This window comes from Hypanus sabinus, chromosome 5 (assembly GCF_030144855.1).
Source record: "Hypanus sabinus isolate sHypSab1 chromosome 5, sHypSab1.hap1, whole genome shotgun sequence".
Taxonomy (NCBI): domain Eukaryota; kingdom Metazoa; phylum Chordata; class Chondrichthyes; order Myliobatiformes; family Dasyatidae; genus Hypanus; species Hypanus sabinus.
In genome coordinates, this window is record NC_082710.1 from 113807096 (window position 1) to 113824649 (window position 17554).

The window sequence follows — 17554 nt, forward strand, 5'->3', positions numbered from 1 at the left end:
TATGAGTGAATTGTCAGTACACTGTTGTCTCCTCATATCATGTTGAAACATTTGCAAATGGTTTGCCAAAATTGAAGAACATCTCAATTCAACCATCAACCACCTGAGCTACAAGTTTTCTGAGTTATTTCCAATTTTCTAAATGTTTATACTTAACAAACTCCATGATTATGCTATCCAATATACTGTACCTTGGTAACCAGCTTTTCTTAAATACAGGATTACAGTTTCTATTTCTGTCACCGGTTCAATTTAGAATTTTCCCAATAAGATTGTTTTCTGGGAGATTATTAATTAACTGCAATTTATTACAGAAGACCAGTTCCTGAATAGCTTCTTAGTTAATCATTTCCTTGATGTATTTAACCTATAATAAATACTTGAATCTGCCTTCTTGCGAAGATTATTTGCTGTTTTGCACCAGTAAAAGTGAGGTCAGTTACCATTATAAGGTAAGATAAAAATTGATAAAGAGTGGGTGCTAACATAGTTGACAATTTTCAAAGTAGAAAAATCAACTGGCCGAGGTTTTTCAGGTGAAATATTTGAAACCCATGGGATGATGGATTATTCTGTGTCTACTAGCAGCAAAACCTGAGAAAACATTTAGGCATGGCTGATAGATAAGTGAAAAACTTGCACCACAATGACAAGCAATGACCAGTCCAAGAAAGAGACAATCTAACCGTTTCATCTTCGCATTCAAAGGCATGTTCAAGGATTCCGCCACCAGCATTCATTATTCACTGGAAATTTACATAAACCTGTTATGTGGATACTGGGTATTTTAAACAACTATTTCCCCTCATGACTCTTCACAGTCATTCCACAACATAAGCACCAAACAAGGAGCGTAGTGAAAAATCCTCCACTTGTTTGGGATGCAGTCCAACAACATGCAAGAAATTTAATATTATTAAGGATAAAGCTGCTCCTAATAGCACTGTCACAGAGTTCTTGTAGGGACAGTCTTCTTCATATGCATCAATACCATGCAAATGAACAAAGAAGCGTGTGAAATAATACATCTTGATTGGAAGTGGGAGGAAACAATATGATCTCTTTTTGAAAAAGAAGCAGGAACTGAAGTACTTGTGGGTGTATGTTCACAGATGCTTAAAGATGATGGGATAAATTGAAAGGCTTTTTAAAATGTATTCAAGATCATAAACAGAAAAAGTGTACTGAAGATACAACTTCATAAGACACTATTGAATTGAAGTACTACGTTCTGCTCTTTATGGAGGACAATGACGCTTTGAAAAGTATGTGGAGAAGATTATTTCTGTAATAACAAGAATAAAGAACTTCATTTCTATCAAGTGAACATTGAAGCAGGAGTTATTGTTAGGACAAAATAGTTTAAGGGGATAATCTCAATGAATGTTCAGAAGAGTTTTATCGTGAGCTTAGAGGATAAATAAAGAGAAATTGTTTATAGGAAGAAAGGTTGTTAACCAAACAGGGTAGATTTAAGTTCACATGCAAAGAAGTCAATGGCAGCCAAAATTTACATTTTCTTTTATATGGAGATTTAAAGGGATTTGAAATATGTTGTTTAACGGTGTTATAGAAACACAGTCAGCAGCAGTATTCACAACACTTGAATATAAATTATTTAGAAAGCCTAATTCCAAATGGTCTCATTCTGTTATCATTCTATAATTACACAAAGTGTAAAACACAACAGTTTTGACTCTTTCTCTTCTCTTATGTCCAACTTTCTTTCCCCTGATTTATTTTACTTTCAGACTCTTTCTGCATATTGAAATAAATATGCTTACACTTCCTGAGTTTGAACTTGCATTGTTCATCAATGATTCATTCATTTCTTTGGTTACTAAGAAATGCAGTTGTTTTACATTCTCAGAGAGACAAAACATCTTTGTTGACTGGTATCACAAGAATAATCTTGCACTCAACACCAGTAAGACTTCAGGAAGGAGAAGTTGAGCGAACACACACCCTCCTTGAGGGATCAGAAGTGGAAAGGGTGAGCAGTTTCAAGTTCCTGGGTGTCAACATCTCTGAAGGTCTATCCTGGGTCCAACGTATTGGTACAATTACAAGGAAGGCGTGGCAGCAACTTTATTTCATTAGGAGTTTAAGGAGACTTGGTCTGTCATCAAAGACTCTCACAAATTTCTACAGATGTACTGTGGAGAGCATTTTAGTTGGTTGCATCACTGTCTGGTATGGAAAGATCACTGCACAGGATCAGAGACAGGATCTGCTGAAAAATGCAGACTCATTCAGCTCCATCATGGACACTAGCCTCCCATCATCGAGGACATCATCAAAATGCGATACCTCAAAATAATTCATCCATCATTAAGGATATTCACCATCAGGCCATGCCTTCTCATTGCTGCTATCAAGGAGAAGGTACAGGAACCTGAAGACACACAGTCAATAATTCAGGAGCAGCTCTGTCATCAGATTTCTGAATGGACAATGAACGCACGTACACTCTCTCACTATTTTTTGTTCTCTTTTTGCACTACTTACTTAATTTAACTTACGTATATGTACATATACTTTTTATTGTAATTTATACTTCTATTATGTATTGCAACACAGCAAATTTTACATATGCCAGTGATATTAAGCCAGATTCTGATTCGGATTTTGATACCTCTTTTGGGTTTCCATGTTACACTTAGTTAATATGAAAAGTCCAATGGAAAGTCTTAAATGAAGCAAGAAAATAAATCTCTGGTAATATATGCTGTCTACGAGGAGCAATATCAGACTGAACTTTTCATCTTCATTGTTCTGCTCTTTTCTACAGATCGCAGGCTGCAGCGCACTTTTCACCCCCCCCCCCCCCACTGACACCACCTCAGTCATGAACAGGTTCCATTTTTACAGATATCAGTAAGTTGGAAAATGTACAAAATCACTTTGATGTGGTAAAAATTCCTCCATGCTGTTGTAATGAATACTGTGGATAAGAGCCAATTAATATGAACATATATTTATTATTTTGCTGCATAGTTACAGTGGTGCAGAATTACCATCTCCTACGCACAATGATTGTATTTACAGTTGACGATGGGTGCTCGTAACCTGTGTAGGAAATTCCTTCAGTGATTTGGGCAATATAGTGTTTCTCTCGGGTAGACATTTATCTAATAGAGACGAGGAGATAACTTTATGGGCTTAAATGAGCACTAATGATATTGTTTACTGACAAATTCACCTTTAAAAGCCATTCAAATTTCCTATCTAATCTTCAGAGTTTAAGTGGAAACTTGTTTTCTTGTGATAATGTTAAGAATCAAAAACTATTTATTTTCAATTTAATATGTTGTTTATATTGCTAACAGACTGTCTGTATTTAATGGTAAGCCTTCATTTAGCAAAAACACTGCTATCAGAACAAGGGATGGAATTTCCTTGAACTCAATTTTTTAGTCAGCAATCTTTACATTCCACAATATAATCTCCAATGCCCTCTTAATTGATGTTGCTCCAATCTTCACACCCCCCCCCACCCTTTAAATTTACATTGATTTTCCCAACAGTTGCTGCCATGTCCACAACCTGCCCTATTATACAAATGTAAAGTAACATACAATATGCTGACGGAACTCAGCAGGTCAGGTAGCATCTATGGAAAGGACTAAAGATTCAACGTTTCAGGTGAGACTCTTTGCTGTGTAAATACCCTACTACACAAATGCTTGAAGGCTTCTCTTTCACTTTCCAACTGCAAAAGTATTACACTACATCTTCCCCTCCCTCCAAACGGAAGCTTTTGCTGGCAAGTATATCCAAAGCCTGTAGGCGAACAGGATGCATATTTTTGACTGTGAAAATTTGCAATGTTAGTAACCTATATCTGAGGCATCCGGCTTCACTTGCAAATGAACTTTGATTCTCTGTGGTACAATGCACAAAATGATGAAAACACTTCCAATGTCCTTTAGGGGCATAGAAATTTGTAGTGAAGAGATGAAGAGATTTCTAGAGAGAACAAAATTGATTTTAACAGTCCATCAGCAACAGTGATGCTGATGAATGATAATTGTACTATTATGCAAACAATATAAATTCATGAAATTGGCAAAGGATAATAAATAGAAAATATGCAAGTTACAGGTGGCAAAGTGGTATTTTACAGGCACAACACATAAGAGGAATCTAAGGTGGAAATGTTTATAGTAGCAATTCAATTGTAGACAGTGTGGAAGTGATTCAGCATGAGATTGCTGTGTGAATCACAATAACAAGAAAGGTTTTACAGATGGTGCAGTACAATGCGATTAAAGTAATAACTGGGATTAGGCATTTGAATTATGAGAAGAGAATGCAGACACTGTATTTTTTTAATCGAAGGAATGGCTTGGGGGGATTTAACTTAGGTTCCCACATCCTTAATAGAATAAACAATGGAAATATCAATATTTAAAATAATCATATTATACAACAAAAGGGAATAGCTGGAAATGTGGAGGATAAATGGCAGTTTACATTTAACTACTTTAAGAAGATTTATATAGTTTAGTTGAGTATACTGATTGGAACTGATTCTTGAACTTTCTGATGCAGGAAACAAGATAAAAACCCTGTATTTTAAAAAAAGTAGGTGGTGCTGCCATGTTGGTTATTTTCTCTTAGGAATAAAATAATGGATCGCGGTAGTCATTCATGCTTTGCAATGTTAAATGTGATGGGGTGTCACTGTCTTGATCTGTTGCTGTCCTTCTGTTGGAGGATCAAGGATTTCCTGGAAATCTGTGAATTCCATGATTTTGAACCAGTGTTAAGGAAGGAGGAATGCTGACATACACTATTTCCAAGTCATGCAATATGTAATTGACAGCAGAACATGCAGGTGGTAATGTTCTGAGCACGTGATTATACCTCTTCCCATCCTGTCACTTGTAAAAATGTAATTCCTTTCTGTCACTTCCTCTGTCTGCACTACACTGTTTTCACAATGGGGTTTTCCATTCTAGAACATCGGAAATGTCCTCCGATTTCAAAGAATAGTATTTCCTTTTGATGTTGCTCTCAGCAACGGTACGGTGAAGAACCAATACCCTCTTCCCCTGCTTGCCTCTGCGTTTGAACACCACCAAGGAGCAACCATATTCTCTAAGATTACAAACAAGGGAAAATCTGCAGGTGCTGGAAATCCAATCAACACACACAAAATGCTAGAGGAACTCAGCAGGCCAGGTAGCATCTATGGGAAAAGAGTACAGATGATATCTCGGGCCGAGACCCTTCATCAGGAATGCTGAGTTCCTCCAGCAGTTTGAATCCTTGAACGGAGGTGTAGGGGCACGTGTAGTGCTTGTTCTGCTTGCAAGGATAAGTGCCAGGAGGGAGATGAGTGGGGAGGGACATATGGACAAGGAAGATGCATAGGGAGCGATCCCCATGGAAAGAAGTAAGTGAGATGAGGGAAAGATGTGCTTTGGTGGTGAGATCCCATCGGAGATGGCAGACGTTCCAAAGAATTATGTGCTGGACGTGGAGTCTGGTGGGGTGGTAGGTGAGGACAAGAGGAACCCTATCTCCGGTAGGGCAGCGGGACGATGGGTTAAGGGTAGCAGGCGTGAAATGGAAGAGATGTGGTTGAGGGCAGCATTGATGGTGGAGGAAGGGAAGCCCCTTTCTTTGAAAAAGGAGGACATCTCCCTTGTTCTGGAATGAAAAGCCTCATCCTGAGAGCAGGTGCAGTGGAAACAGAGGAATTGAGAGAGTAAGGAGAGGACCTGCAGAGCAAAACAACATATTAGGTGGAAAAGGAGAGTGTGCAGGTCCTCTCTACTAAAAGTGTTCAGGGTGGAAATCTACCCCATACACATTAATAAACAGCAAAGAGTCAGACTACCTTTCTCTGAGGAGATTTTCCCTCAGGCATATCTCAAGAACAGCCACAGAACAGTATACGTGATGATAACGTGGCTCACAATGGAATGCATTTTTTCATCTTTAAGCCTATATCAAATGATGCTGAAGACATCAGGGCTATATTACAGAACACAATTGCATTGAGGAAATAATGGATGATCATTACCCAAATACAGACAAAGTCATCTGCTTGGAAGGGAGCAGCAGTCAGTTGCTTCCCATTCATGCACACAGCCATGAACAATAACCACATCAGTTTGAATGTGTCACTGAGAATTTTCAGCTACACAGGATCTTCACAGGTTTATTACAACTTGAGCTGGCAAGTCTCATTCACCTGCAACTGTATCTTTGAAATTTCATACCAGATAAAGGGCTCCTCAGAGAACACGTTAAGGAACTGGAACTGCAGCTCAATGACAAGAGAAAGCCTGCAGATGCTGGAAATCTAAGCAACACTCACAAAATGCTGGAGGAACGCAGCAAGCCAAGCTTGCTTCTATGGAAAAGAGTAAACAAACAACATTTTGGGCATCAGTGCCATCTACTTCAATGCCACTTCCCATTCCCATTCCAACATGTCAAAACATGGCCTCCTCTACTGCTGCGATGAAGCCAAACTCAAGTTAGAGGAGCAATACCTTATATTCCGTCTGGGTGGTCTCAGACCTGATGGCAGGAACATTGGTTGCTCAAACTTCTGGTAATGGCCCCCCTTTCACCATTGCCCATCCCCGTTTCCCTCTCTCACATCTCCTTACCTACCCATCACCTCCATCTGGTGCTCCTCCCACTTCCCTTTCTTCCTGGTTCTTCCACCCTCTCCTATCAGATTCCTGCCCTTTACCTCTTGCACCAGTCAACCTACCAGCTTGTACTCATTTCTCCCCTTCCTCCACCTTCTCACTCTGACTTCTCATCAATTTTTCCAGTCCTGATGAAGGATCTCGGCATGAAGCATTGACTGTACTCTTTTCCATGGATGCTGCCTGGCTTGCTGAGTTCCTCCAGCATTTTGTTTGTGTTGCAGCTCAATGACCTTCAGCTCCTATGAGAAACCGAGGAGTTGATGGATAAGAGCTACAGGGCGGTCGTCACCCCTTATATTTAAGAGACAGGCAAATGGGTGACTGTCAAGAGAGGAAAGGGAAATGGACAGCCAGTACAGAGTATCCCTGTGGCCATTCCCCTCAATAATAAGTTTGGATACTGTTCGGGAGTATGACCTACCAGTGGAAGTGACTGGATCTCTGGCATTGTGTCTTGCACTGTGTCTCAGAAGGGAAGTGGGTAGAAGAGGATTGCAGGAGTGATAGTGGATTCTATAGTTAGAGAAGTAGACATGAGATTCCATGGATGTGATAGAGATACCCAGTTGGTATGTTGCCTCCCTGGTGTCAGGGTCAGGAATGTCTCGGTGGGGTTGTGGGGGAGGGGGGAAGAAGCCAGAAGTCTTGCTACATATTAGCACAGGGAGGAAAAGTGAGAAAGTCCTGAAAATAGAATTTAGGGCGCCAGGGAGAAAGCGTTTTTGGATTGGACTATTGTGCTTAAAGACAGTGGACTTTTTCAGACTTAAGGTTTTTATATCTTGTGTTTCTTTCTGTTTTGTTGTGTGAGCGGAGGCTGTTTGGGGGGATTGATATTCTGTTATTGTTCTGTTAGTATTTTGTGCAGGGGACGGTTTTTTTGGGGGGGGGGTGTCAATGTTCCTATTCCATTTTGTATGGGGGGAGATCAGTTTTAGGGAGGAGGTTGATGATCTAGATGCCATTCGTTTTTATACGGGGTGGGTGTGTTTGATGTTTCTCTCTGATGGCTTTCATGTTATTCCCTTGTGTAACCCTCAGGTTTGGCTAGCGGCTTAATCTGGGGCAAGACAGCCTCTGTCTTGGCCAAACTTGAGAAATCTGGTTTGTGTGGATATGTATTCTCCTGGTACAAATCAGTATCACGAAATAACAAACAGTACACAATATGTAATTAAATGATTGAGCTTTATAATTCTTAATTTGACTATAGGGTTAGTAACGAAACAAAGAAAAAGGCCCCATTCTCATGAAACAGTCTAATGCGCAACATTGGAGCTTCCCAACTGTTCGTTCTCCATCAATTTCTCCTGGGCGTCGTCGACTCCCAACCCCATTCCAAGTTCACTCAGTCCTGCAGTATATGACTTCCCCATTCTGGCATCTCTCTCCATCATTCACCGAACAAAAGACCGCAGAAACTTTCTCTCGAGCACACAAAAAAGAAAAACACTTCCCCTCATTGGCCTGCGCACATTCCAAAGCCCCCATTATCTCTAGTCATGACCCAAACACTGCGCTACAGAGAAACCATTACATTAGCAGTGAAACCTTTCCCAGGTCGGTACATTTGTTTCATGGCTATCTGGAGAAGACAAATTTTAGAGTTGTATATGGATGCGTGCTTTGATAATAAATGAACCTTTGAATATTGTAAAGATATTGCTTACTTAAGCATTCTTCATGTGCTTACATAATTCAATACGGCTTATATATAATAAGTACACGAATGGCTTATGTCATTACACTGCCACATTATATGTGAGCATCTCATTGAAGTAAAAAGAAGTAGACAAGCTGTCCTCAGCTCCCGTGTTTTTCTTTCCATTTGTTTCTGGAGCTACAAAACACTACAGCCTCCATGAGTTGCTAGGATGGCAAAAAAAAACATATAGTATGCTTGCTTATATTTGCCAAGGCACTGAGTTTGTAAAGTCTCAAAGTTATGGTGCACCTAGTTAGACATCTGGAGTATTACGTTCAGTTCTGGTCACCCCATTATGAGAAAGATGTGGAGGCTTTGGAGATGGTGCAGAAGAGGGAGTGCCAGGATGGTGATTGGAGTAGAGAGCCTATGCTATCTAGAGAGGTTCAAAAAACATGGGCTGTTTTGTTTGGAGTTGTGGGTACTTAAGGGAGATTTTATAGATTATGAGGGACTAAAACTAGAGGGCATGAATTTGATGTGACAGTGCACGTGAGAGGATGGGTAAGAAAGGGGTTGTTATGCTGCTGTTGCCTTGTTATATTCTTTTGCTCCATGTTTGACACCATTTTGCATGGCAGGATGTCAAACACATTCCAGCCACGGCGATGTTCTACAGGCTACGTACAGAACTTCTAAATATGCCTCTTCTGAATTACACTCACTGCAATCTGCAGTGTGTAGTCTCCCTTTAAGCGATGTACTTTTGACCCAACTTAATGAACTACAGATTTCGCAGTCTCGCTGAAGGACTCGATGGACTTAACTCACAAGCAAGTAGTTATGGCACCTTGAAGCAGATGAAGGTTCATTGCCATGGACAGAAGTGAGGCAGGAGTGGGTGAGACTTGCAGACCAGGCAGAAACACGAAGGGATGACCCTCTACCCACCATCTTGTTAGCAACCATTCAGTTGCTAGAGAACAAGACTGAGGACCTGAGGCAAGATTTCTGTATTAAAGGGAAATGAGGAACTGTTGTGTTCTGTGCTTTACCAAGCTATGGTTTACTTTGAGCATGCCAGAGTCAGCAATCAGACCGGAAGGCTGCTTGATCACAGGAAGGACTGAACTGCTGATTCCGAAAAGGCAAAAGGTGGGTGTATGTGTTTCATGATAAACTTTCCATGGTGTGCCAATGCGGCAGTTTTATCAAACTGGTGTTCCCCAACCTGGAACACCTAACAATCAAATGCCGGGCGTTCTACTTACCAAGAGAGCTCTGCCTGTAATCAGGCACTTGAGATACGTGCATTCTAAAGCAACGTGACACAACTATAGCTGACAAGAGAAGTCAAAGCCAACATAAAATGCAAAGAGAGGGCTTATAATTCAATTATTCAATTAAACATTATTAATAACACATTTTTTTAAAAAAGGAATTGTGGTAAACTATCGCTACAATCAAAGAAGAAGCAAGCAATGGCAAAACAAATTTGCAGGATGTGCCCTGCTGGTGCGCTGCAAAATCAAGGTACTTGGAGTAGAAGCCTTACTGGTTGGAGTGAACAATTTGGAGGGGAGAAGACGGGACAATGGGGTTCCAATGCCCATACAAATAACCTGGGTACGAGGCTGGATCACTCTAAACTCTGAGCCAAATTGGAGAAGTCGTGAATGGCTTCTTTGGCAGTGAAATCCAGGTCCGAAGCAAATCAATCAGCAGCATCTCCATGATTTGGAGAGGTCAAAAATGGCTCCTTCAGCAGTGAAATCTAGGCCAACAGCGATTTGCAAGTGGTGGGGCCTGGATCCTAATGCAAAGTTCAAACAATTTAAATGCCACCCCAGATAGTCTGGGGGCTTCTCTTCTTGTAACTGTGAGACTGCCCCCGGCTGATGTGCTTTGTGCCTGGGAACTCTACAACAATTTCCCCCACTAATATGACAAAATGAATACTGAGGCTTTGGGCCTACTCTGCAGGTGCTTGGATCTAAGGATTCAATTTTGTTCGGAGTGCTGTGGTTGTTGCTTGCCTCAATTGTTTATACAGTATGACTTGTTCTGTGTTCTTTTCTCTTTCTCTGTGGGCACTGGGGGATGGTCTTATTTTTAAATTGGGTTCTTTTGGACTCCTTGTTTTGCATTTGCCTGTAAGCAAACAAATCTCCAGGTTGTATAATTTATGCATATTTGATGATAAATGCACTTTGCAACTTTGAAAGTTTAATGGGAAATTAGGGGATTAGGAAGCTTTTAAAAACCAGCAGAATGCAACTAAAGAAGTCATAAAGAAAGAAAAGATGGAATACAAAGGTAAGCTAGCCAATACTATTAAAGAGGATACCTAAAGTAAGACCAATCTCAATAGCTCTCCACACAGCTTTAGACGACCTGTATAACACAAACATCTATGCCAAGATGCTGTTCATCCACTATAGCTCAGCACTTAATACCATCATTCCCACAATCCTGATTGAGAAGTTGCAGAACCTGGGCCTCTGTAACTCCCTTAACTTCCTAACCGGAAGACTGTGTGGATTGGTGATAACATATCCTCCTCACTAACGGTCAAAACTGGTGCACTTCAGGGGTGTGTGCTTATCCCTTTCTGTATACTCATGACTGTCTGGCTAGGCATACCTCAAATACCATCTATAAATTTGCTGATGATAGGACCATCATTGGTAGAATCTCAGGTGGTGACGAGAGGGCATACAGGAATGAGATATGCCAACTAGTAGAATGGTGCCATACCAACAACGTGGCACTCAACATCAGTAAGACAAAAGAGCTGATTGTGGACTTCAGGAAGGGTAAGATGAAGGAACACATATCAATTCTCATAGTGGAATCACAAGTGGAGTGAGTGAGCAGCTTCAAGTTCCTGGGTGTCAAGATCTCTGAGGATCTGACCTGGTCCCAACATATTGATGCAGTTATAAAGAAGGCAAACAGCTTCTATACTTCATTAGGAGTTTGAAGAGATTAGGCATGTCAACAAGTACACTCAAAAACTTCTATAGTTGTACCGTGGAGAGCATTCTGACGGACTGCATCACTGTCTGGTATGGAGGGGCTACTGCACAGGACCGAAAGAAACTGCAGAGAGTTGTAAATTTAGTCAGCTCCATCATGGGTAGTAGCCTACAAAATATCCAGGACATCTTCAGGTAGCAGTGTCTCAGAAAGGCAGCTTCCATTATTAAGGACCTGCAGCACCCAGGGCATGCCCTTTCCTCACTGTTACCATCAGGTAGGAGGTACAAAAGCCTGAAGATCACATTCAGCGATTCAGGAACAGCTTCTTCCCCTCTGCTATCGGATTCCTAAATGGACATTGAATCTTTGGACACCACCTCACTTTTTAAAAATCTATTCAATATACGTAAACTGTAATTGATTTACTTGTTCATTTATTATTTATTTTATTTCATTTATTTTTTTATTTTCTTTCTGCTAGATTATGTATTGCATTGAACTGCTACTGTTAAGTTAACAAATTTCGCATCGCATGCCGATGATAATAAACCTGATTTGATTCTGAGTAGATATTAGGCTGCTGGAAAATGATGCTGGAGAGGTAGTAATGGGGGACAAAGAAATGATGGATGAACTGAATACCTACTATCAGGATGCTAGAGTATCAAGAGTGTCAGGGGGCAGAAGCATGTGAAGTTGCCATTACTAGGAGGAGGCTCTTAGGAAACGGAAAGGTCTGAAGGTAGACAAGTCACCGGGTGGTATACACCCCAGGGCTCTGAAAGAGGTGGCTGAAGAGATCGTGGAGCCATTAGTTATGATCTTTCAAGAATCAATTGATCTGGCATGGTTCCAGAGGACTGTAAAATTGCAAATGTCTCTCCACTCTTCAAGAAGGGAGAAAGGCAGAAGAAAGGAAACTGTCGGCCAGTTTGCTGAGAATGTAGTTTCGGGGTACTTAGAGGCAGATGATAAAATAGGCCATCGTCAGCATAGTTTCCTTCCTGGAGAGTCTTGCCTGACAAATCTTTGAAGAAATAACAAGCAGGAAAGTCAGTTGGTGTTGAACAGTTAACTGTTGGCTAACTATTACTTGGATTGCACTACCTGTATGTATAATCTATATTTTCATTTATATTTATCATTATTATTGTTATGAGCAGAGAGACAACATCTGCCGAAAGTAAATTCCTTGTATGTGCACAGGTACATGGCGATTAAAGTCTGATTCTGATTCTGATTACTTGGATTTTCAGAAGGCCTTTGACAAGATGCCATGCATAAGGCTGTTTAATAAGTTAAGAGCCCATGATATTATAGGAAAGATACTAGCATGGATACAGCATTGGCTGGTTGGCAGAAGGCAAAGAGTGGGAATAAATAGGGGGAGTGATTTTTGGTTGTTCCTCAGGGTCTGTGATAGCTTCTTTTTACATATACATCAATGATTTGGACGACAGAATTGACAGCTTTGTGGCCAAGTTTGCAGAGATACAAAACTAGGTGAAGGGACAGGTAATATTGAGGAAGCAAAGAGGCTACATAAGGACCTAGACAGATCAGGAGATTGGGAAGGTGGAAGTGGCAGATGGAATACAGTGCTGGAATGTGCATGGTCATGTACTTAGATAGAAGAAATAAACTCAAAGGCTTTTTTCTAAATGGAGTGAAAATTCAAAAATCTGAGCTGTAAAGCGACTTGGGAGTCCTCATGCAGGATTCCCTGAAGTTTAATTGGCAGGTTGAGTTAATGGTGAGGCAAGCAAGTGTGTTGTTGTCATTCATTTTGACAGGTCCAGAATAGAAAAGCAAGGATATAATGTTGAAGCTTCATAAAGGACTAGTGAGATCTCACTTAGAGTGTTGTGAGCAGTTTTGAAAGGACATGCTGACATTGGAATGTGTTCAAAGGAGGTTCACAAAATAATTTCAGGTTTCAAAGATTTTCATATGAAGAGTGTTTGATGGCTCTGGGCCTCTACTCACTGGAATTCAGAACTTCTCAAATGTTGAAAGGTCTCAATAGAGTGGGTGTGGAGAGGATATTTCCTAGGGTGAGACCAGAGGACTCAGCTTCAGCTTATAGACAATAGACAATAGACAATAGGTGCAGAAGTAGACCATTCGGCCCCTCGAGTCTGCACCGCCATTCTGAGATCATGGCTGATCATTCACTATCAATACCCAGTCCCTGCCTTGTCCCCATATCCCTTGATTCCCCTATCCATCAGATATCTATCCAGCTCCTTCTTGAAAGCATCCAGAGAATTGGCCTCCACCATCTTCCGAGGCAGTGCATTCCACACCTCCACAACTCTCTGGGAGAAGAAGCTCTTCCTCAACTCTGTTTTAAATAACTGACCTCTTATTCTCAATCCATGCCCTCTGGTACTGGACTCTCCCAACATCTGGAACATATTTCCTGCCTCAATCCTATCAAATCCTTTAATTATCTTAAACGTTTCAATCAGATCCCCTCTCAATCTCCTCAATTCCAGTGTGTACAAGCCCAATCTCTCCAATCTCTCTGCGTAAGACAGCCCTGCCATCCCAGGAATCAACCTAGTGAATCTACGCTGCACTTCCTCAATTGCCACAATGTCCTTCCTTAAACCTGGAGACCAAAACTGTACACAATATTCCAGGTGTGGTCTCACCAGGGCCCTGTACAAATGCAAAAGAACATCCTTGCTCTTGTATTCAATTCCCCTTGTAACAAAGGCCAACATTCCAGTTGCCCTCTTCACTGCCTGTTGCACTTGCTCATTCACCTTCATTGACTGGTGAACTAGGACTCCTAGGTCTCTTTGCATTTCTCCCTTACCTAACTCAACACCGTTCAGACAATACTCTGCCCTCTTATTCCAGCTTCCAAAGTGGATAACTTCACATTTATTCACATTGAATGACATCTGCCAAGTATCTGCCCACTCACTCAGCCTATCCAAGTCTCCCTGTATTCTCCTAACGTCCTCTTCGCATGTCACACTGCCACCCAGTTTAGTATCGTCAGCAAACTTGCTGATATAGTTTTCAATGCCCTCATCTAAATCATTGACATAAATCGAAAAGAGCTGTGGTCCCAATACAGAGCCCTGTGGTACCCCACTAGTCACCTCCAGCCAGTCTGAGAAACACCCATTCACTGCTACCCTTTGCTTTCTATCTGCCAACCTGTTTTCTATCCATGTTGAAACCCTGCCCCCAATGCCATGAGCACTGATTTTACTCACCAATCTCCTATGTGGCACCTTATCGAATGCCTTCTGAAAATCTAGGTATACAACATCCACTGGCTTACCCTCGTCTAACATCCTTGTTACACCTTCAAAAAACTCCAACAGATTAGTCAAGCTTAGAGGAATGTCCTCTTAACGTGGAGGTGAGGAAGAATTTCTTCTGCCACAAAGTGGCAAATCTGTGGAATCTGTTGCCCCAGGAGGCCAAGTCATTGGGTATATTTAAGGCAGAGGTTGATAGATTCTTGATTTGTCAGGGCATGAGGAGATATGGGGAGAATATGAGATTGTGTCTGAGAGGGAAAATGGATCAGCCTTGATGAAATGGTGGAGCAGACTTGATGGGCCAAATGGCGTAATCCTGCTCCTATATCTTATGGTCTTATGGACTCATCAGTGGATCAGAATGAATACAGCACAGATGTCAAATACTTTATAAAAAGAATTGTAGTCGAGGGTGTCCCTACAAAATCATTCAGAATCTTCCCCAACCAGAAGCCTAGGATGAGCCATAAAATCTGCAATCTGCTGAGGGCAGATAAGAGGAATTCAGGTAAGACCAAGTAAGAGGTCTGATTTCCGGAAAGGCATCATTTTGGACTAAACTGCGGCAGGGCTTGAATGCTATTATCTCTTCCAAAATGAAATCAAGTGACACAGATGACAACAGGGCTTTGCTTCCAAATTGGCTGAATGCTTTCTATGCTCACATTGACCATCAAAACATGAAGGAACCTTCGTAAACTCCCATCGTCCTCAATGAACCTGAGATTTCAGTCTGTGAAGCAGACCTGAGAGCAGCCTTCAGGAGGGTGAAACCACAGAAAGCATCTGCCCCAGAAAGGGTACCTGGCCAAATACTAAATTGCTGATCATCTGGCTGGCGTGTTCACCAATATCTTTAACATCTTCTTTATGCTGCCATCAGAAAGAAAGGTACAGGAGCCTCAGGACTCTCACCATCAGGTTCAGGAACAATTATTACCCCTCAACCCCTTGGAATTGGAGACTCCAATATACAAGGGGATTGGGAAAATCAGGTTGGTGTCAGATCACAAGAGAGGGAATTCATTGAATGCATACAACATCATTTTTTAGCACAGATTGTGCTTGAGCTTGCTCTGGGAAAGGCTATCTTAGATTGGGTGTTGTGTAAAAACCCAGATCTTATTAGGGAGTTTAATGTAAAGTAACCCTTAGGAGACTGACCATGATATGACTGAATTCGTACTGCAATTTGAGTGGGAGAATAATAAGTCACATGTATCAATATCGCAATGGAATAAAGGCAATCACAGAGGCATGAGAGGGAGCTTGCCCAGGTGGATTGTAGGAGGATACTGGTGGGGGTGACGGCAGAGCAGAGATGGCTGAAGTTTCTGGGAATAGTTCATAAGCCGCAGGATAGATTTGTCTAACAGAGGTAGAAGTTCTCACCTGTCAGGGGTAGGCAACTGTGGCTGACATAGAAAGTTAAGGAGTGCATAAAAGCCAAGGAAAGTGCATATAAGGTAGCAAAAGTGAGTGGGAATTTGGATTACTGGGAAGTTTTAAAAAATCTAATGAAAGGTAACTAAACAAGGTATAAGAAGGGAAAAGATGAAATATGAGGGCAAACTAGCCAGTAATATAAAACAGGATACTAATTTTTTTCAGTTATATAATGAGTAAAAAGGTGGGGGGGGGGGGCGGTGAGAGTTAATATTGAACCACTGGGAAATGATACTGGTGAGGTAGTAATGGTGGGCAAAGAAATGGCAGATGAACTGAATGGTACTTTGCATTGGTCTTCACTGTGGAAGACACTAGCAGTGTGTCGGGGGTCTATAAGTGTCAGGGAGCAGGAGTGTGTACCCTTGCTATTACAAAGGAAAAAGTACTAGGCAAGCTGAAAGGTCTTATGGTGGCTAAGTTACTTGGACCAGATGGACCACATCCCAGAGTCATGAGAGAGGTTGCTGAAGAGATAAAGGATGAATTAGTCATGATCTTTCAAGAATCACTTGATTCTGGTATATTCCAGGAGGACTGGAAGGTTGAAAATGTCACTCCACTCTTTAAGAAGGGAGGCAGGCAAAGGAAAGGGAAATTATGGGCCAATTAGCCTAACCTCAGTAGTTGGAAAGTATTGGAGTCTATTATTAAGGAGGAGGTTTTGGGGGTACTTGGTGACTAATGATAAAATAATGATAATGGTTTCAGTAAAGCGAAATCTTGCTTGACAAATCTGTTAGAGTTCTTCAAGGAAGTGGACAAGCAGGGTGGACAAAGGAGAGGCAGTGGATGTCACTTACTTGGATTTTCAGAAGGCATTTGATAAGGTGCCACACATGAGGCTGCTTAACAAGATAAAATCGTATGGTGTTACAGGAAAGATACTGGCATAGACAGGGGAATGATTGACAGACGGGAGGCAGTGAGTGGGAATAAAGGGAGCTTTTCTGAATGGCTGCCAGTGACTGGTGGTGTTCCTCAGTACCGCTATTTTTCACATTTTTTGTCAATGATTTGGGTAATGGAATTGATGGCATTGTGGCTAAGTTTTGTGGATGATACAAAGATAGGTGGAGGGGTAGGTAGTGTTGAGGAAGCAATGCAATTGCAGTAGGACTTAGACAAATTGGAAGAATGGGCAAAAAAGTGACAGATGGAATAAGTGACAGTGTTGGGAAATATATGATAATGCATTTTGATGAAAGGAACAATAGTGCGGACTATTATTTAAATGGGGAGAAGGTTCAAACATCAGAGGTGCAGAGGGACTTAGGAGTTCTTGTGCAAGACTCCCAGATGGTTAATTAATAGGTTGAGTCTGTAGTAAAGAAAGCAAATGCAACATTGGCATTTATTTCAGATGGAATAGAATATAAAGGGAAGGAGTCTTTATAAGACACTAGTAAGGCTGCACTTGGAGTATTGTCAACAGTTCTGGGCCCCATATCTCAGAAAGGATGCGTGTCATTGGAGAACATCCACAGGAGGTTCACGAGGATGATTCCAGGAATGAAGAG

At 41.3% G+C, this 17554-nt stretch overlaps 1 long non-coding RNA gene across 1 annotated transcript in view; it reads left to right on the plus strand.

The window, feature by feature from the left end:
* The first annotated feature begins 393 nt into the window (after nt 1-393).
* Nucleotides 394-17554, plus strand: part of LOC132394342 (uncharacterized) — a 121555-nt gene continuing 104394 nt past the window's right edge. The window contains exons 1-2 of the long non-coding RNA XR_009512278.1: nt 394-452; nt 2792-2877. This is a non-coding gene — a long non-coding RNA (uncharacterized LOC132394342). The remainder of the gene's footprint in view (nt 453-2791; nt 2878-17554) is intronic.